Genomic DNA, 22,465 nt, shown 5'->3' on the forward strand with positions numbered 1-22,465 from the left:
GTATACATAAATTTATAAGACAAAAAGGTAAGCTAGAAAGTGCACCAATAGCGTAAAGTATGTAACTTTGATATAATTTCAGCCGATTATAATAGCATTTTGTCTGTGATGTAGCACTTTTAAGTGGTTTTGTTTTTTATTGTTTATCTTTTTGTTTGTTTTTGTGTTTGTTTGTTTTGGTTTTTGGTTTTCTTTTTATCTAATTATCTGGATTGCATAAATTTAGATCTGTATTCAGATTATTTGTGGATTGCATCTTTTAAAATTATATTACCATAATTCACACATTACTTCACATGTCAGTCACAGTGTGACAGTTTCCTACGTGTATAACACAATCACGGCCACTTTGACTGGACTATAATCACGTGACAATAAGGTGACGACATGATTGGTTAACGTTCGTTGATATAAAATGCCGGACAACGGAATTAATTCATATTCTAAACGTACTCTTCCATTGCTACCAACGTCAAGCTCCTTGTCAGCTTCAAAAGTATCAGTTGATATCAGAAAATAAGCATAGCGTTGAGGTAAGCTATATTTTTGTTTTATTTGGTTGATATTGAATGTTACAAAAAACGCAATCAGTTAATGTTCAACAATTGATTTGATATATGTTGTATATAGGCTGTTTCAAACATTGGCAGAAGATAATCTTTGGTTCTTTTTTCCAAATTTATTTCCAGGAGTGTATGGAATTTACCCGTACGTTACCTGTGGCCGGTTAAATAAAGTTTTTAGACATGTTTCTGGTATATAAGTTACGCTGTTTTGACAGTCTTTTGGTGAAAGTGTAGGCATAAAAAATCAAATTTCAGAACATTTACAATCGCGACAATACTTGCTTCACTGTTTAGAAATAAAGGTTCTATGACACATTTCAAGCCTTGAAATCAAATTCACTTTCACTCTATCCAGTTCTCCTTTTTATGATTTACTTGGATATGTTTTTCGGCATGACTTTGCCCTTGGAGAACAACACTTAAATTGGCTTATAATTTCACACTGTGAGTGGCCTATGATAAATTCAGCATCATCCAGAAAGCGTCCGTTAGTCAAAAAGTGATGTTGAATGCTAACCACCATATCTTATATACTGTTTTGCCTACACTCACTCAGTATTAGCCGCCTATTGCGATAATGTTGACTGTGTAATAAACAAATCTTCATTGTCTTTTTTACATAAAAAGGAAATGTTGCAGATGCACTAATACTAATATTAATATTAATACTAGGATTCCTGTACCTGGTTCGTATGCGAGGAATTAATTGATTAATTGAATAGGTAAATGTGCGAGTGCCAGACATTGACATGTACCTGGTTTTTCTGCATGTGCTATAGCTCACAGTAGTAACTTTTTTGTTTGTTATAAAGTTATAAATTATAAAGTTTTCTCCAAAAGTATCCATCCCATTCTTTCATCAAATAGCAGACCTCTGATAAAATACATATCCAATTTTACCTATGTATGATGGTATAGTAGAAGTGATATAGTGGTAGTTACGACTCATTGCACAAATACAAAAGCTCACGCTATGTCAGTCTCCAAATTAGTGGAGTCTCTAATTCCTCTATGTATGTCCCTGATATGGATCTATATTTTCTTATCAATTTATTTATTTATCTAATTATCTATTTATTGATTTTTGATAATTGATGCTTAAGCTATATGCATGACTGTTCATGACCGTTGATGAATATACCTATAAGGTTGAAACAGGGACGGGAGGAAAACTTCACTGGTAGTATGGAAATGTATATAAGTCCGAATTCTTCAGCTCTTGAATCAGGGTTTACGTATAAATAGGTTTCTCTCTTTGCATTTCAATATACATGTATTTCTGATTCAACGTTTCAAACAAAAGGTAGATAATCTATTAAGATTAAACTGGCCAATTCTAAATAAAAAAAGAATGGCTGGTGGCCTTTTTATTGTTACCCATAACAGAGAATATAGTACAATGTATCTTATCACATATATATACACACACATACGTGTATGAAACAAGACATTGACCGCGTGTTATGAAGCAGACATTCATGGCTATTTACATACAGGACATGAACTTTGACCTTAAGTGATGCTCATTCCTGCGTTGGGAGGAAAACCCATATTATAAGCTTCCAACAAAAATAACAATAATGAGCTTGATGTTAGCCGGGATATGTAATTTGCTTCTTTTATTGTGTACATATCTGGTCGTTGCATTCTTTCTCTCCAGTTACAATTGCAATGAGCCTATTTCGAGTTATGAGGGGGTCAATTTCCCTATTTGCGCAATTTTGACGAAATTTGATATTTTTTTGAATCTTTCTCATAATAATGATGTGATAATATAATATAATGGAAATCAATCAAATGGAAAAATAGCCCATAGTCAAAAGGTTGGTCACAGTGACCCAATTTTATATACATGTATTATAAAAAAAATGATGATGACTCGCCTATATTTTGACGACAGTGAGGAATGTAATAAGGTAGACAACTCGTGCTAATTATACCGCCTGCATGCAATCGGTTTTATGCTTTAAAAGTTAAAGTTAACGAAAATCTTGTATTTTTCGTTAAAAGTTGTATTAAAAGTTTACCTTAATATTACAATCGAAGTCCAAAGATGATCCAATGTTCGTAAGAAATAAAATATTTGAAACGTAGTAAGAACGACACGAATTGCGAAACTTAATCGCCCCAAAGATTATGAATACGCTGACGAGTTGCTGTATCAATAAAATGACGGACAGCTCTGCGTGGGAAGTGATAAACAAAGACATGGCTTACAGAAAATGAAATCACCGAGAAAATGAGTAAGACAATGAAAGTTATAAAACGTCGTATCAAAAAATCGTCAACCAGAAGGAAAGATGGAGGAGAAAGAAGGAGGCTGCCTCAGTATTCCTTTTGAATATAACAAGTATAAAATTATATCTTTTAGACAATACCCAGTTTGTGCGTAAATATTTATACATGCTTGTCACTTGTCTAGCATATCTCAAAGCCATCTGTCCATACAGTCGCTTGTAAAGGAAACACGACTCAAAATGAACACTTGCATAATAATAGCATTTATTGCTGGCATTGCTTCATACAGGGAACAACCAACAAATGTTTTATGTACATGTAGCTCAATGTTCATCATCGTGAGCCGTAATTACTTAAATACATACGCTCTGTATTTAATAAACCAAATTTGGTTTAAACTCTCGACCTATCGGTCTCGCATTCAAACCAAATTGCATGTTCTAATCGCCAGTATAGCCACGACAAACAACGTACTATTACCTAAAAATCTCCTAAAACACTAGTTTGTATATTTCTTTGTTTCACAGGGATAAGATGAGGGCGGTACTGGTTGCTGTTGCTCTGTGCCTGATCGTCTCAAAATTGACGAGTGCAAGTAGGAGCCAAACAGAACCTGCAGCTGCTAAACATCAAGAAAACTATGACAAAAGTTTTGCGTATATGCTCGCCAATAACAAACGCAGAACAACTGCTACAGGACGTGTTAAACGGCATGGCTTCTGGGGAGGCATTGGAGGTGGCCTGACAGATTGGTAAGGTAGAGGGAAAATAAATCAGACGTGAGGGGATTGAAGATATCGACGAAGAGATGAAATTAGACTGAGGAAATGACAATCTTCATTTCAGCAAAATACCAATAGGAAATAAAACATATCAAACATGTTCGATACATTTGATTGTAAAATTATATAGAAATAAAGTCTCATTTGATTCCGGATTATATGTTAATCAGATTCAAACAGTGTAACTCAACTATTCAAAGAAGTTTCGAGGAGTCTTACAAAACATGTTTGAATGTTCCACTTGTAACTAACATTCCTGGAAGATAAGGCAAAGCATCATTATGGAAACAGAAATGATTGTTATATTAAGAGCTTATGTGATAACCTACACCAAATTTTAAAACTTTGTACTATGCCTAGAAATGGTCGTTTCTTCAGAACAGAAATGCATCAACAATCATCAAGTTTGATTAATCCATGCCAATGAACATTTCGCATTCAAAAGTGCACGATTGAAGTGCCATCACAGTGGATATGAATACTTATTAAGAATCAAAGTAGGAAACATTTCAAAACAAAATCATTACAATGTAACTTTTAAAACGTTGATTCATTCGAAAATATATTTGTGTTTTAAGTAATGCAACATTTTGCCGTCCACCTCATACAATAAAATTTAACATACATTTACTTCAGCATATTATCCCAATAATCTTTGGATTAAAAGTCTGTCAACTGTTATCACGTACAAGACTACATGCTGTGGCGTTACTTTTCAGACAAAGAGCCTTTTGGACATTCCACCGTACCATTGTATTGCCATAACTAATCGCAGTTATTTAATCTGCATGAACACTTAAGGAGGCCCTTGGCATCACTTATGAATCCTAGCAGGACGAACTATCTGTATGGTGCATTTTAATTCAACGTGTCTTCTGTGTTGTACTGATATGTCAATTTATATTGAAAGGCGCAGTTATACACACTGGGATAATTTGTTTCGCTCATCAAAGAATATTAATCGATTCCAAAACATTATGTTTCAACATTTTTGAACAAAGAAATACCGCGATTGTCCGAAACTGATAAAATTAGGGTTATTGTTTTAATCGTCGAAAACGTCACAACGTGTCCTCACTAGGCGATTTGAGGTATTGGGGTCAGTGATTTCGGGTTAAGTAAGGCGTCTCAGAGCAACCGGAAGGATTTCCAACTGGTCCAGGAGCAGATTTTCACGCATTAAAACGCAACGTCAAGATAGAAACATTGCGTCACTGGCACTTCCTTAGCCTCGGTCACAACCTTGCACTCTACGGGGCGTGTACGGGAAAACCGTACATATTGTGAACAGCGTCATATAGCACGTGCCAGCTGTCTTAACTCTACTGTGTGAGGTCGATTTTTGTCTTACCCCGGACAAGGTATCCGCAGTTTTACCAGGATGAGATTTTCTTATTTCACACCAAGGAAATACAAGCTGCACGTGCTCTTTGAACGTGCTCTTGTACTCAATATGATGACATCACTGACTGACATGACCCGGAACTCCTTTTACAAGGTCACAAACATACATATGTTTGGTGTGTTTAGTGTTCTTTTTGATAAGCTTATCGGAACTATAGGAAATCAACATCGTAAGGTGTGAAGCGTCTGCGCCGCCCACATGTTATTTGCAAACGTTTTGGATTTGTTTCACACTACGAATGGAAACCAGAGTAAGAGAAAAATAGTCACCGCGGCATGACCTTGTGAAGTATTTGAGAAATATATTTCTATTTCAAATTCAATAATATTGGTGCATCAATCTGATTAATAAAACATTTCTTCAATACATCTAACGCTTCTATGGTCGCCATTTTGGAACTATTACCGACTTCTCATTTGTTACCTTATCTTTGATTGGCTAATATAACTGTTAATTCAGTGACGAAATATCAGCTGGAAGTGGCCGCACTGTGGACTGTCTGATATCTTTATTCCGTTTATAACGTAGTGTATTGATGACCTGTGTTTTAATCAGATTGATAGGTGTATGTACATGTTTTATTGATAAGCTTACATCACAAACATCCCATAATACTACCTCGATCTGTCATCGACTATATGTTAGAACCGAGACTGATTTCGTTAAGATGTGTACTCATGACTTTTCTCAATCGCGATGTCGGTGTTTGGTTGTCGTGGAGCTCTCTAGTGTTTTATAGACACAACAGAGTTCCAATTTTATTAACTTATTATTAACTATTGCTGGCAGAATCTATGATGAAGAATTTAAAATATGAAAACAAAATACATTTCTACGTGGAGAGGAAAAGTTAAACTTACCAAGAAAGATTCAGATGAACTCAGCACAGACTCAAACAACATCAGGGCTAAATCAATATGTCGTAAACAAGAGATCATACAATACATTTTTCCGAAATTCTATTGAGGTCAGGTCAGAAGCTTCAATTAGTCATACCGTTTTTGTTGCAATTGGGTTAAAACAGATTAATTGAGTACAAACAAATTGATGACGGGTGCATTATTTTTAGCTGTTGGATACAAACACTTACATTAACTTGCAATCCGAAATGTATAAACTAGTTAGAAGGTTATGTGGTTGATTCAAGATAAACGTTTAGATGAAGGTGTTGAGATGAAGTTCATAACCTTGGTTGCTCTTTATTTAAATTTCTTGTGTCTTCTTTATATTGAACATGACACCATCAAATGTTATTAATATATATTTGTAAAACTTATTTCATTAGAACCTCCCTGACGGGTCCTACAAGGACGAAACAGCTATGTGGTGCATCCATTACAGAGATGTTGATATATTTTAGCATATTTGGCCTCTGTGACCATTAATGTAAGTCTAGGTCATCCATTTGAACGAATTTGGTAGCCCTTCATGATGGCTTCATCATAGCATGCTGCAGATCTAATATTAGGTATTTGGCCTTTTTTGGTTATCAAGAAGTCGTTTAAATATTTTAGCTTATTTGACCCTGTGACTTTGATTGAAAGTCAAGGCCATCCTTGGTAGCCTCTCATTCCAGCAGGCTACAGACCTAATATTGGGTCTATGGGCTTTTTGGTTATCAAGAAGAGATCATTTAAAATTTTGCATATTTGACCCCTGTGACCTTGAATGAAGATGGTCAATGTCATCCATTTGAAAAATTTTGGTAGCCGTTTATCCCAGCATGCCACAGACCCAATATCAGGTTCCTGGGCTTGTTGGAAATTAAGAAAAAGTTGATAATGTAAATTGTTTACTACGGACGACGGGTTTTGATACATCATAGGACAGCTGTGACCTGTAGAATACTTTACATGCTTTTGTTATCGTGCTTGCATAACAAATACTGTCGTCGGACCTTGAAGATGCGTTCCCATCACATTCCATGTACAATACATTTTAATTACCGGCATTCAGTATTGAAACGGATTAAACTTAATCAATGTGACTAATTTTATGAAAAAAAATTACAATCAATGCTAGAAATGTGTTTCTGATTAAGTGTTTGGATATGTATACATCTATATGTATGTTTTATGTATAACGAGTGTTTCATGATTATACGAAAAATTCTGATGCACGGGAAATCTGACAATATATTTTTGTGTCACATTTAATAAATATCTATTTACATACTTATTTTTCGTTCCCTTGTCATCCTGTTTCTGATACTGTTGTTTTTCATTGTCAAGCATGATCATGTGCTCATTAAAATTTTAGAATTAGCTGTCCAATAAATTGTCTCTAACCGTCGAATAAGCTACCTGTAACCGTTCAATAAGTTACCTGTAACCTCCAAATGAGTTACTTGTAACCTTCTAATAAGTTTCCTGTAACCGTCCAATGAGTCATCTGTAACCGTCCATTGAATTATCTGTAACCGTCCAAACGCTACGTCCAATTAGCTACCTGCAGACGTTCAATAAGTAGTCTGTACGCCTACAGGTGATCCCTAACATTTTCATCGAATATACACGTGTACACGGCCCATTTACAAAAACATTGATCACACCGTGACATGATTGATAACCGTTATGCCAGTTGCGTTTGTGGTCAGATTTTTATCTATTGCGATTGGCTGGTTTACCGAAAATTCAGAGCATCCGGGTACTTTATATTCTACCAATCGAAGCCTCGAATGCTTATTTCCATTTGGGATCCCTGCAGGATATGATATAAGTTTCCAGATTTCTCTTACAGAAAGGATAAAACATAAAGTAACATCAATGATTATATTTTTCACATACACAATGTGACTCGTAAAAGTAGTCGATTTGACTACAGTATAACACACCATCTTGTACACTTTTTTTATTCTATTTTATTTTTCCATCTCGTCACACTGTTTTCAAACTTTGGTGTCAATAGGATCATAATAGAGCCGAAACGTACTAAAAAGGCATTCGAATCTATTACCATTTCCGACACTGCATATATTGGTGCTTGTACGCCTCAAGTTGAATATTAGTCTAATGAAGGTAGCATTGTAGTCATCGAAACGTCACTTTCTTAAATATCATATTGGTTGTGTTAAACAACTTCTATATGTGTATGTTAAATTTGTACCGACAAAAGTCAACTAGCAAAGTCAAAATAAACATTATCATTTATATATCTCCTAATATATCACGTAAGGCCACATCCACGGCAACACAGTCCGACTCGTTTCTTAGATTCCTCAGAAACACAAACCACCACGGGTAGGGAGTGTCAAACCATGTTCCCCTGGTCTTCACCTTAGGTTATAGGGCAACATATTTGTGGATAACTCATGATGAATGGCGGTTAGTTGTATGATATAAGATCGCAGTTTACGTAAAGTGTCAACTAAGATACCAACAACAGGACCACTAACAAGGTAAGAAAGCATGTAACGTTTCACATCATCAGTGGTTTAATATATAGAGGATATCTAACAGTATCTTCAGTAATACCAAGTATATTTCACGAGTAGGGTTAATATGTTTATTATTGTCATGAGTGAAATATATTTGGTTTTACTGAATATACTTTTAGACATTCTGTTTATTACATTTTGATAGCAAAATATACGGATCAGCTTTTAATTTTCCTCATTGTCGTTTGTAAAGTGAAAATATAATTTACATATAAAGAATATGTTTCGATAATTATCTGACAAAAATGTAATAGATAAAATTTTATAACTGAAGTCTGAAAAACTATATATAGTTATGCAAGCACATTGCCCACTCCCTAACATCTACAAAATTTTATACCTATTAAATGCAATCGTTCATTTACATTCATGAGTTGAATATTTACTATTTTTCATGGTCTATTTTTATAACTTAACACAGATAAAAACTTACACGGTATAACAATTCGAACCCAATGGAATCAGTTAAACCAGCAATAAAGTAAATGATTGCCAACCAAATCAGAAAACATGATTGCTGTCAAGCGACTTGGCTATGTACTACAACTGACAGGGCTAATTTCTTCAACATCCCCTTTTCAAACTGCTTATTACGTAGCGTCACGTAGACTTAAACCGTATTCTGTTAAGAAAATAAAACAATGAATGATTATTCTATTGGCGATTATGCGAAGACATTTTCCGTGTATGGATATTTTTTGTCGAACTAAAGAAAAGTTTGTTATTATATTTAAGTGATTTATTTTTCAAAAACAAATAATAATATTTACATTCTGTGTTGCATTTGCCTATATGTCGTTAGTAAACCAAAATGTATTCATGAGACTGTATACTACAATTTACAGTGATTCGGTCAGTTTAGAAATACAGCCCCAAGTGTTGCAGATCAAAATACTCACATGGGCTCTTTTCCAAATTTCAGAAATGCAAAACATTAAAAGTCAAGTATTTATAACAAAACATCTTGTAAAAAATCGAGAGTATCGACATGGTATCCGGTTGTGTATGTATACAGGATTTTAGTTTTGTGGTTTTTCACTGATGTCAAAGGCCAACCTTACAAAATCGAGCCTCTGTGAAGAGGAAAATCGTCTGCTAGGTTAGCGACATTAATATGATCAGTTACATTGGAATCTGTTTCGAACGAATTATCTTTGGAATCGTTTTCACCCACTGTCAAGACGACATTCATTTATAATTTAAGAGCTGGTATTCTTCTGAAAATAACGTAAATCCAGTCGATAGAAACATAAGAGTTTCCGAGGAATTGAGTCTGTCCTGTGCAATACCCGTTCAACGCCGCGTCACTTCTAAATGTTTGCTGTATATCATTGCGCAGAAAAACAGTTTTAATTTTAAACAATCAGAAAATATGCAATTGAGAACAATTTGACGATATCTATAAACGTATATGAAATATCCAATAAAGCCAAATTTTTGCAAAAACCATTTTATGTGTTTGCTATTAATAATGACATAAAGGATTACATTATTTCTTCTTGAAATTTCGGCTGTTCCAGTATTTGAACTTGATGACGTCAGTGATAGGCTAAGCGGCAAATTTAAACACGTCATCAACTACAGTAAAAAAAGAACTTTTTATGAATGTAAATATAAGCATTGAACAGTTACCCAATTATAGTATACAGTCTATATGAATACAATTTGGGTGACAGATAAATATTTCATGTCGCCCGTTAAATATTTATATACTTTAATGAAAAATATACCAATATGACTATATAGTTCCAACATGGCTGTCCAGTATATATACATAGAGGAACATGAATGTAATAAAATATAAGTGTATAATGTATGACGTCACTCATGTTACAGACACAAGATGAGATTGGTACTAGTAGTCATTGTACTTTGCCTTGTTGTCTCAACAATGGCTAGTACTCTACAAAGGATAAAAAGAGAAAATATAAATGCCAATTTTGAAGATAAACGTGAATTTGATGCCCACAACCAGATCGGCAACAAATACATAGAGTTGTATCAAGGAGGTGATGATAACGATCGTGCAGGACTAAGAGGACTGAGGAGACGATAAGAGGATTGCATTCCTATATGTATCAATTTTATGAACAGATATCGATGAAGATGTCGGAGATGTTAAAATAAATGATAAATTAAAGATTATCTGATGTCATATAATCGACATTACCATATTTCAGATCAAAATGTAATGCTTAATGGAATAAAAAGACGTCGAGTCTGACTTTCAAAATTTGATAATTGTCTTTATAATTGATAAAAAGTTTCATTATCTTATTTTCGCAACATTTTATCGATTTCAACGAGGGCCGCATTGCATGAGTCATCATCTATACTCAAGGGTTTGCGTTCAGGTACAATCTCAAAGCAGTAAAAATGCGTTGAGGGTAGAAGAATAGTAGCTCTTCTTTGCCTGTGATCTAAAAGTGAAGTTTGTATTAAATTGCATTTTGCGTACATCAGGACATACGTTTATGCAGTGAGCCGTGGGCAATGCCATGAAAGGGTGTCTCCTCGACTCGCGCTGTGTTTCAAATGTATAAATGGCAACTGTTATTGAACCGTAACACCAAGTCATGTGTCCTGCCCCTACTAACCAAGGTTCCATGTGTCAATGGCATAGAGTGAAAAGATCAACACAAGAATTATATAAACTTAACAATTTATTTTGTAAACAAGATGATATGGGTTATATGCAATGAATTGATAAAGAGAAAGTCTACTAGTAAATTATGGACAAAAAGTTCATAGGGCTCAGTATCCCTTAAGTTACAATGAGTCAACTAATTAATATAAAATGTCAAATGCTTTATAGTGATACAAATACTCGATCAGTGACAGCAGGAATAATAGTATACAAGCTTAGAAAAACCAACTTGTGTGTCCTGAGTACATAGAAACTATACGATATATATACATACAACTATTTAAGTCCAATCCCCTGTAAACGTTTTCTCCTTTGCATTGCTTCAGCAACGTCAACATGCATGTATAAATCCACCCGGATTTCCGGTACTATGAACTACCCCAAAATGTCCTACAAATGTTACATGATGTTAATTTATTATTATGTCACAAGACTACCCAAATAACTAATAAACAGAACTCATTCCGGTGTCGGAACTACAATAAGACCTCCCCACAACCCGGAAGTTAACCTAACAAGTAATGGTGAAAGTAACATTCCGCTGACGGAACGTTAGCTAACGCTTTATATTAGGAACATAACTCCTTGTCACTACATCCCGCTGTCGGGACGACCCGATACAGTCGGCTAACGACCAGAAGTACAGAGAGCGCACATCCTCAAACTACCGAGCTTTATACCTGAGAAAATAGTTTCCAACTAAGAGATTACATAAATCCTAATAAAAAAAAAACAACAACAAACAAACAAACAATCAAAAACGATTGGTCCCGAAACGAACAACCAATCAAAAGGGGCCTTATCAATAAAACCACTTCCGCCAGCATGGCAACAAGTAGACAACACAGTTTCCTGTAGCAAAATACCGGAATCGTAAGGCAGTTTGGTAATAGGGTATCAATACAATTTTAAAAGATACCTGACCTCTTCATAAATTCATCTGATAGATATATTATACAAATAAATCATGAGTGTCTGTGTCATACTCCAGAATATTTTACAGGAGGTACTGGTAATCGACCGCAGTTCTATTGTACTCGGTCTTCGTCCTCGTGCAATACAACAGTGGACATTTACCAGTACCACGCGTTAAATATTCTGGACTATTGCACAGACATCCATAATATATTTGTTTACTGTTGCACAGATACACATGATATACTTGTTTTATTACATAATCACTAAAACACACTTAGAATCTCGACTTTCCTATAAATCTAGAATCTATCATGACTGTCGTCTGGCAGTTCTGACATATGAGTGACTTAGACGCTTGAAAGGACAGGGCTAAATTCTGAAACGTCATATGTAATCAATAGTTCGCACATGACCGTGCAATAGTCATTTTAGCCGTGCAATAGTTCAAAATATAATTGATGCACATTAATGTTTAAGGAAAATCAAACGAATTATGTAATAAATGAGATTATACACTTTTCCCACTGGTGTCAGGCAAGAGTCTGCTATTACTCATACCGTTTTTGTGATAATTGCAATAAAAGAATCAAGATAAAATGGTTATAAATTCTCGAAAAAAATTGACCAATATCAAATCAATCTGTTTACTCTCATAATACACACCACATAAAAGTTTTTATAAATCTGCATCCGTTAAAAACTGACTAATTGAGTATGAACAAATTCTTGACGGGAGCATTATTTTTGAGCTGATGGATACAAACACTTACATTAACTTGTTATCCGAAACGTATTAACTAGTTAGGAGGTTATGTGGTTGATAAAGATGAACGTTCAGATAAAGGCGTTGAGATAAAGTACATTATCTTTGGTTGCTCTTTATTTTAATTTCTTGTGTGTTCATTATATTGAACATTACAAAATCAAAATGTTATATTAATATTTGTAGAACTTCTTTCATTAGAATTATTATTATTAAAGTCTAATCTCACTGACGGCTCCTAGAAGTACGGAACAGCTGTGTGGTACATCCGTTATAGATATGTCATTATATCGGATTTAAAACTAGTATGTAAAATATTGGATAGTCTGAGGCCCATTGCGCCTTAGACGGTCCAATATTTAACACAAGAGGCAGTTTGAACCTTGTACCTTACTTAAAACAAATACATCGTTGTGCTGATATTGGAGAGTTTCAATATTTGTTGAGAATGTACAATCATTCACAAAGGCTTTTTATACAAATTAGAAAAGCTAGGACCTGTAGCATACTTTGCATGCTTTTGTTCTAGTGCTTACATTACAAATACTGACGTCGGCCAGTGAAGATGCGTTCACAACACATTCCATGTACATTACATTTTAAGTACCGGCATTCAGTATTGAAACGGACTAAATTGAATTAATGTGACCAATTCATTGAAGAAAATGATTACAGTATATTTCTGGGAGTCTCTGTGAGAGAATGAAATGAGAGAAATCACATAACTAAAGAGTGAAAAAGTACAAATTTCATCAAAGTTCAATCAAGCTATATTTCTGGGATCATACACGAATCTCTTATGGGATGATGACATGAACGAAATTCGTTAAAAAGTTCGCATTAGCTGTCCAATAAGTTATCTTTAACCGTCCAATTAGTTACCTGTAGCCGTCCAATGAGCTACCTGTAAGCGTGCAATAAGTTATCTGTAACCGTCAAATACGTTATCTCTAACCGTCCAATAAGTTACCTGTAGCCGTTCAATAAGTTACCTGTAACCGTCCGAAAAGCTACCTGCAGCCGTCCAAAAAGCTACAAGTAACTCCCAATAAGCTACAAGTAACCTCCCAATAAGCTACAAGTAGCCGTCCAATTAGCTACCTGTAGACGTTCAATAAGTTACCTGTACGGCTACAGGTGATGCCTAAGACTTTTACAGAATGTAGTACGCAAATAACAACATATGCTTTGTTTTGATTCTTGTTAGTGTATTTTCGGATACTGTAATGTGAATGTATATATAACGTATGTAGTCTTAGGCTCAAGTGTTATTTATAGTACACTACAGGAACCACGTAACCAAATTATTTCCCATTGACGATAATGTTAACGCTTACCACTGTCCTGCTTAAATAGAGTTTTCAACCTTGGTCCACTAGCCATTATTTTGAAGAATGTCATCTCGGAAACCTGTAAATAGAATGATTAAAAATTCCACCAATTTGAACTTTTTTTATATGGGGGCCACCATCTTGTATTGAATTCATTTTAATGCTACTTCCTGCTTCTGCCTACTTTTTTCTATATTTAAGTCATATGGTTGTTTACTATGGAGAGTGTGGCTTGGTGGTCAAAGTATATATATTTCTACCTACATGTAAATATTGTGAGGCAGCTCCTGTTAAATACTATTCTCAGTCAAAAAATCATTTCAAACTTTATATTTAACCTTTAACCCAAACAATATAAACTATCTGGTGATATGGAATTTCTTAATTTCATCAGTGAATGGCCAGTGTGATGATGAAATGGACTATGTGGCCTGTATCTGTTGGGATAGGGAAATTCAATATCATCAGATGTTTATTCCATACAGTTTGTATGTTCAATTTTATTCAATAAGGATATAAATGCCTATTCTGTCTTTTTGCTTTAAATAACGTTTTACCTATTTTAAAAGTTTAGAGTATTCTCTTCATCAAACAAAATTAATACTAATCTAATGGAGCTGCCTCTTTGTTAAGCATTGAGATTGTAATATGTAATGTGTTATATTATGTCCATGTTTGTACCATTGTGTATGTTACTGTTTTATGAGAGGACTTATATAGGCTTTGCCTGCTGTCCAATCCTATTGTCCTTGTGTCAATAAAATGTTTTGAAATGAAATGAAAATCTTCCGCCCAAACGGGAAAACCCACAATCTATTTTTGAATTGGTTCTGTGTCCCTACAAGATATTTTGTTTTGGAAGGTAACTGTTGATACGTGGCACAGTGTGTCATATTAGATTCCACAACACACGTGTACACGGCCCATATAAAAAAGCATCGATCACACCGTGACATGATTGATAACCGTTATGTAAGTTGCGTTTGTGGTCAGAATTTTATCTATTGCGATTGGCTGGTTTACCGAAAATTTAGAGCATCCAGGTAATTTATATTCTACCAATCGAAGCCTCGAATGCTTATTTCCATTTGGGTCCCTGCAGGATATGTGATAAGTTTCCAGATTTCTCTTACAGAAAGGATAAAACATAAAGTAACATCAATGATTATATTTTTCACATACACAATGTGACTCGTAAAAGTAGTCGATTTGACTACAGTATAACATACCATCTTGTAAACTTTTTTTTTATTCTATTTTATTTTTCCATCTCGTCACACTGTTTTCAAACTTTGGTGTCAATAGGATCATAATAGAGACGAAACGTACTAAAAAGGCATTTGAGTCTATTACCATTTCCGACACTGCATATATCGGTGCTTGTACGCCTCAAGTTGAATATTAGTCTAATGAAGGTAGCATTGTAGTCATCGAAACGTCACTTTCTTAAATATCATATTGGTTGTGTTAAACAACTTCTATATGTGTATGTTAAATTTGTACCGACAAAAGGTCAACTAGCAAAGTCAAAATAAACATTATCATTTATATATCTCCTAATATATCACGTAAGGCCACATCCACGGCAACACAGTCCGACTCGTTTCTTAGATTCCTCAGAAACACAAACCACCACGGGTAGGGAGTGTCAAACCATGTTCCCCTGGTCTTCACCTTAGGTTATAGGGCAACATATTTGTGGCTAACTCATGATGAATGGCGGTTAGTTGTATGATATAAGATCGCAGTATACGTAAAGTGTCAACTAAGATACCAACAACAGGACCACTAACAAGGTAAGAAAGCAGGTAACGTTTTACATCATCAGTGGTTTAATATATAGAGGATATCTAACAGTATCTTCAGTAATACCAATTATATTTCAGGAGCAGAGTTAATATGTTTATTATTGTTATGAGTCTAGACATTCTGTTTATTACATTTTTATAGCAAAATATACGGATCAGCTTTTAATTTTCCTCATTGTCGTTTGTAAAGTGAAAATATAATTTACATATAAAGAATATGTTTCGATAATTCTCTGACAAAAATGTAATAAATAAAATTTTATAACTGAAGTCTGAGAAACTATATATAGTTATGCAAGCACATTGCCCACTCCCTAACATCTACAAAATTTTATACGTATTAAATGTAATCGTTCATTTAGATGCATGAGTTGAATATTTGATCTATTTTTCTAACTTAACACAAATAAAAACTTACACGGTATAACAATTCGAACCCAATGGAATCAGTTCATTTCCATAAACCAGCAATAAAGTAAATGATTGACAACCAAATCAGAAAACATGATTTACTGTCAAGCGATATGACTATGTACTGCAACTGACAGGGCTAATTTCTTCAACATCCCCTTTTCAAACTGCTTATTACGTAGCGTCATGTAGACTTAAACCGTATTATGTTAAGAAAATAAAAACAATGAATGATTATTCTATTGGCGATTATGCGAAGACATTTTCCGTGTATGGATATTTTTGTCGAACTAAAGAAAAGTTTGTTATTATATTTAAGTGATTTATTTTTCAAAAACAAATAATAATATTTACATTCTGTGTTGCATTTGCTTATATGTCGTTAGTAAACCAAAATGTATTCATGAGACTGTATACTACAATTTACAGTGATTCGGTCAGTTTAGAAATACAGCCCCAAGTGTTGCAGATCAAAATACTCACATGGGCTCTTTTCCAAATTTCAGAAATGCAAAACATTAAAAGTCAAGTATTTATAACAAAACACTTGTAAAAAATCGAGAGTATCGACATGGTATCCGGTTGTGTATGTATACAGGATTTTAGTTTTGTGGTTTTTCACTGATGTCAAAGGCCAACCTTACAAAATCGAGCCTCTGTGAAGAGGAAAATCGTCTGCTAGGTTAGCGACATTAATATGATCAGTTACATTGGAATCTGTTTCGAACGAATTATCTTTGGAATCGTTTTCACCCACTGTCAAGACGACATTCATTTATAATTTAAGAGCTGGTATTCTTCTGAAAATAACGTAAATCCAGTCGATAGAAACATAAGAGTTTCCGAGGAATTGAGTCTGTCCTGTGCAATACCCGTTCAACGCCGCGTCACTTCTAAATGTTTGCTGTATATCATTGCGCAGAAAAACAGTTTTAATTTTAAACAATCAGAAAATATGCAATTGAGAACAATTTGACGATATCTATAAACGTATATGAAATATCAAATAAAGCCAAATTTTTGCAAAAACCATTGTATGTGTTTGCTATTAATAATGACATAAAGGATTACATTATTCCTTCTTGAAATTTCGGCTGTTCCAGTATTTGAACTTGATGACGTCAGTGATAGGCTAAGCGGCAAATTTAAACACATCATAAACTACAGTAAAAAAAGAACTTTTTATGAATGTAAATATAAGCATTGAACAGTTACCCAATTATAGTATACAGTCTATATGAATACAATTTGGGTGACAGATAAATATTTCATGTCGCCCGTTAAATATTTATATACTATAATGAAAAATATACCAATATGACTATATAGTTCCAACATGGCTGTCCAGTATATATACATAGAGGAACATGAATGTAATAAAATATAAGTGTATAATGTATGACGTCACTCATGTTACAGACACAAGATGAGATTGGTACTAGTAGTCATTGTACTTTGCCTTGTTGTCTCAACAATGGCTAGTACTCTACAAAGGATAAAAAGAGAAAATATAAATGCCAATTTTGAAGATAAACGTGAATTTGATGCCCACAACCAGATCGGCAACAAATACATAGAGTTGTATCAAGGAGGTGGTGATGACGATCGTGGAAGACTAACAGGACTGAGGAGACGATAAGAGGATGGCATTCCTATATGTATCAATTTTATGAACAGATATCGATGAAGATGTCGGAGATGTTAAAATAAATGATAAATTAAAAATTATCTGATGTCATATAATCGACATTACCATATTTCAGATCAAAATGTAATGCTTAATGGAATAAAAAGACGTCGAGTCTGACTTTCAAAATTTGATAATTGTCTTTATAATTGATAAAAAGTTTCATTATCTTATTTTCGCAACATTCTATCGATTTCAACGAGGGCCGCATTGCATGAGTCATCATCTATACTCAAGGGTTTGCGTTCAGGTACAATCTCAAAGCAGTAAAAATGCGTTGAGGGTAGAAGAATAGTAGCTCTTCTTTGCCTGTGATCTAAAAGTGAAGTTTGTATTAAATTGCATTTTGCGTACATCAGGACATACGTTTATGCAGTGAGCCGTGGGCAATGCCATGAAAGGGTGTCTCCTCGACTCGCGCTGTGTTTCAAATGTATAAATGGCAACTGTTATTGAACCGTAACACCAAGTCATGTGTCCTGCCCCTACTAACCAAGGTTCCATGTGTCAATGGCATAGAGTGAAAAGATCAACACAAGAATTATATAAACTTAACAATTTATTTTGTAAACAAGATGATATGGGTTATATGCAATGAATTGATAAAGAGAAGTCTACTAGTAAATTATGGACAAAAAGTTCATAGGGCTCAGTATCCCTTAAGTTACAATGAGTCAACTAATTAATATAAAATGTCAAATGCTTTATAGTGATACAAATACTCGATCAGTGACAGCAGGAATAATAGTATACAAGCTTAGAAAAACCAACTTGTGTGTCCTGAGTACATAGAAACTATACGATATATATACATACAACTATTTAAGTCCAGCCCCTGTAAACGTTTTCTCCTTTGCATTGCTTCAGCAACGTCAACATGCATGTATAAATCCACCCGGACTTCCGGTACTATGAACTACCCCAAAATGTCCTACAAATGTTACATGATGTTAATTTATTATTATGTCACAAGACTACCCAAATAACTAATAAACAGAACTCATTCCGGTGTCGGAACTACAATAAGACCTCCCCACAACCCGGAAGTTAACCTAACAAGTAATGGTGAAAGTAACATTCCGCTGACGGAACGTTAGCTAACGCTTTATATTAGGAACATAACTCCTTGTCACTACATCCCGCTGTCGGGACGACCCGATACAGTCGGCTAACGACCAGAAGTACAGAGAGCGCACATCCTCAAACTACCGAGCTTTATACCTGAGAAAATAGTTTCCAACTAAGAGATTACATAAATCCTAAGAAAAAAAACAACAAACAAACAAACAATCAAAAACGATTGGTCCCGAAACGAACAACCAATCAAAAGGGGCCTTGTCAATAAAACCACTTCCGCCAGCATGGCAACAAGTAGACAACACAGTTTCCTGTAGCAAAATACCGGAATCGTAAGGCAGTTTGGTAATAGGGTATCAATACAATTTTAAAAGATACCTGACCTCTTCATAAATTCATCTGATAGATATATTATACAAATAAATCATGAGTGTCTGTGTCATACTCCAGAATATTTTACAGGAGGTACTGGTAATCGACCGCAGTTCTATTGTACTCGGTCTTCGTCCTCGTGCAATACAACAGTGGACATTTACCAGTACCACGTGTTAAATATTCTGGACTATTGCACAGACACCCATAATATATTTGTTTACTGTTGCACAGATACACATGATATACTTGTTTTATTACATAATCACTAAAACACACTTAGAATCTCGACTTTCCTATAAATCTAGAATCTATCATGACTGTCGTCTGGCAGTTCTGACATATGAGTGACTTAGACGCTCGACTTTCCTATAAATCTAGAATCTATCATGACTGTCGTCTGGCAGTTCTGACATATGAGTGACTTAGACGCTTGAAAGGACAGGGCTAAATTCTGAAACGTCATATGTAATCAATAGTTCGCACATGACCGTGCAATAGTCATTTTAGCCGTGCAATAGTTCAAAATATAATTGATGCACATTAATGTTTAAGGAAAATCAAACGAATTATGTAATAAATGAGATTATACACTTTTCCCACTGGTGTCAGGCAAGAGTCTGCTATTACTCATACCGTTTTTGTGATAATTGCAATAAAAGAATCAAGATAAAATGGTTATAAATTCTCGAAAAAAAATTGACCAATATCAAATCAATCTGTTTACTCTCATAATACACACCACATAAAAGTTTTTATAAATCTGCATCCGTTAAAAACTGACTAATTGAGTATGAAAAAATTCTTGACGGGAGCATTATTTTGAGCTGATGGATACAAACACTTACATTAACTTGTTATCCGAAACGTATTAACTAGTTAGGAGGTTATGTGATTGATAAAGATGAACGTTCAGATAAAGGCGTTGAGATAAAGTACGTATCTTTGGTTGCTCTTTATTTTAATTTCTTGTGTGTTCATTATATTAAACATTACAAAATCAAAATGTTATATTCATATTTGTAGAACTTAATTCATTAGAATTATTATTATTAAAGTCTAACCTCACTGACGGGTCCTAGAAGTACGGAACAGCTGTGTGGTACATCCGTTATAGATATGTGATTATATTGGATATAAAACTGTCTGTTATGTAAAATATTAGATAGTCTGAGGCCCATAACGCCTAAGACTATCCAGTATTTAACACAAGAGGCAGTTTGAACCTGGTACCTTACTTAAAACATACACATCTTTGTACTGATTCAATTTCAATTTCAACAAATTTCATTGACATGTATGGAAAGTCAATAGGATTAGACATCAGGCATAGCCTATCTCAGTCTTCTCCTTAGTAACAACAGGTGGTAAGAAATACAGAAAATATAATGTATATGTACATATTGATATGACAAATTGACTTACAGGGAATATTCAATGTTGTTTAGGAGAGTAACCCTTTGGCTAAGGGTACTTAATTTTAAATACTGGATTATTATATTATCAGTGAATAATACAAAGCAATAAAATATTGATATTCATATAAGTATACTGTTAATCATCAATATTTGGTGATATTGAATTTATCCCCCAAACAGATACAGGCAACACAGGTACTGATATTGGAGAGTTTCAATATTTGAGAATGTACAATCATTCAAAAAGGCTTTTATACAAATAAGGACAGCTGTGACCTGTAGAACACTTTGCATGCTTTTGTTCTAGTGCTTTCATAAAAAATACTGTCGTCCGAGAGTGAAGGTGCGTTCGCAACACATTCCATGTACAATACATTTTAAGTACCGGAATTCAATATTGAAATGGATTAACTTCAATTAATGTGAGTAATTTATTGAAGAAATGATTACAGTGTATTTCAGGGAGTATAAATGTGAGAAATGAAATTAAAGAAATTATATAATTTAAGAGTAAAAAAGTACAATATTTTCATCAAAGTTAAATCAAGCTATATTTCTGGGATCCTACACGAATCACTTAAGAGATGATGAAATGAAAGAAATTCTATGCACATAAATTGTGAGGGAAACATAGAAAAACACAAGATTTCAATTGTAACTCCAAAATGACATCGCCAAAATTACGAATTCGAATAAAATGTGTTTCTCGTTAAGTGTATGGATATGTATACATCTATCTGTACGTTTCACGTATAACGAGTGTTTCATGATTCAAACCTGTTAAAAAAAATTCTAACACATGGGAAAACTGATGATATATTCAAATTTTGTGTCACATTTTATGAATATTTATTTGCATACTTATTCTTCTTTTCCATGTTATCATGTTTCTGAGTTTGCTGTTTCCATTGTCAATCATAGTCACGTGCTCGATAGATTTTCGCATCAGCTATCCAATAAGTTATCTCTAAAATTCCAATAAGTTACCTGTAACCGTTCATTAAGTTACCTGTAACGGCCCAATAAGTTATCTGTAACCGTCAAATGTGTTATCTGTAACCGCCCAAAAAGCTACATGTAGCCGTCCAATGAGTCATCTGTAACCGTTCATTAAATTATCTGTAACCATCCAAAAAGCTACTTGTAGCCGTCCAATTAGCTACCTGTAGACGTTCAATAAGTTACCTGTACGGCTACAGGTGATGCCTAAGTCTTTTATTGAATACAGAACGCAAATAACAACAGGTGCTATGTTTTGATTCTTGTAACTGTATTTTCGGATATTGTAATGTGACTGTAAATATAACGTATGTAGTCTAGGCTCCAGTATTATCATATTACACTACAAGACATTTTGTTTTGAAAGTTACCTGTTGATACGTGACACAGTGTGTCACATTTGATTCCACAACACACGTGTACACGGCCCATATACAAAAGCATCGATCACACCGTGACATGATTGATAACCGTTATGTGAGTTGCGTTTGTGGTCAGATTTGTATCTATTGCGATTGGCTTGTTTACCGAAAATACAGAGCATACGGGTAATTCATTTTCTATCAATCGAAGCTCGATTTCTTATTTCTATTTGGGTCCCTGCAGG

At 34.4% G+C, this 22,465-nt stretch overlaps 2 long non-coding RNA genes across 2 annotated transcripts; both read left to right on the plus strand.

Annotated features, from left to right (window-relative positions):
* Positions 1 to 403: 403 nt before the first annotated feature.
* Positions 404 to 4,216, plus strand: LOC117329687. Its single transcript, XR_004533250.1, has 2 exons — positions 404 to 533; positions 3,332 to 4,216. It is a non-coding gene; the product is annotated as an uncharacterized LOC117329687 (long non-coding RNA).
* Positions 4,217 to 15,849: 11,633 nt separating this feature from the next.
* LOC117328655 lies at positions 15,850 to 18,124 on the plus strand. The gene is made up of 2 exons (XR_004532995.1): positions 15,850 to 15,882; positions 17,725 to 18,124. It is a non-coding gene; the product is annotated as an uncharacterized LOC117328655 (long non-coding RNA).
* Positions 18,125 to 22,465: the final 4,341 nt, after the last annotated feature.

Source organism: Pecten maximus, chromosome 6, assembly GCF_902652985.1.
Source record: "Pecten maximus chromosome 6, xPecMax1.1, whole genome shotgun sequence".
Taxonomy (NCBI): Eukaryota; Metazoa; Mollusca; class Bivalvia; order Pectinida; family Pectinidae; genus Pecten; species Pecten maximus.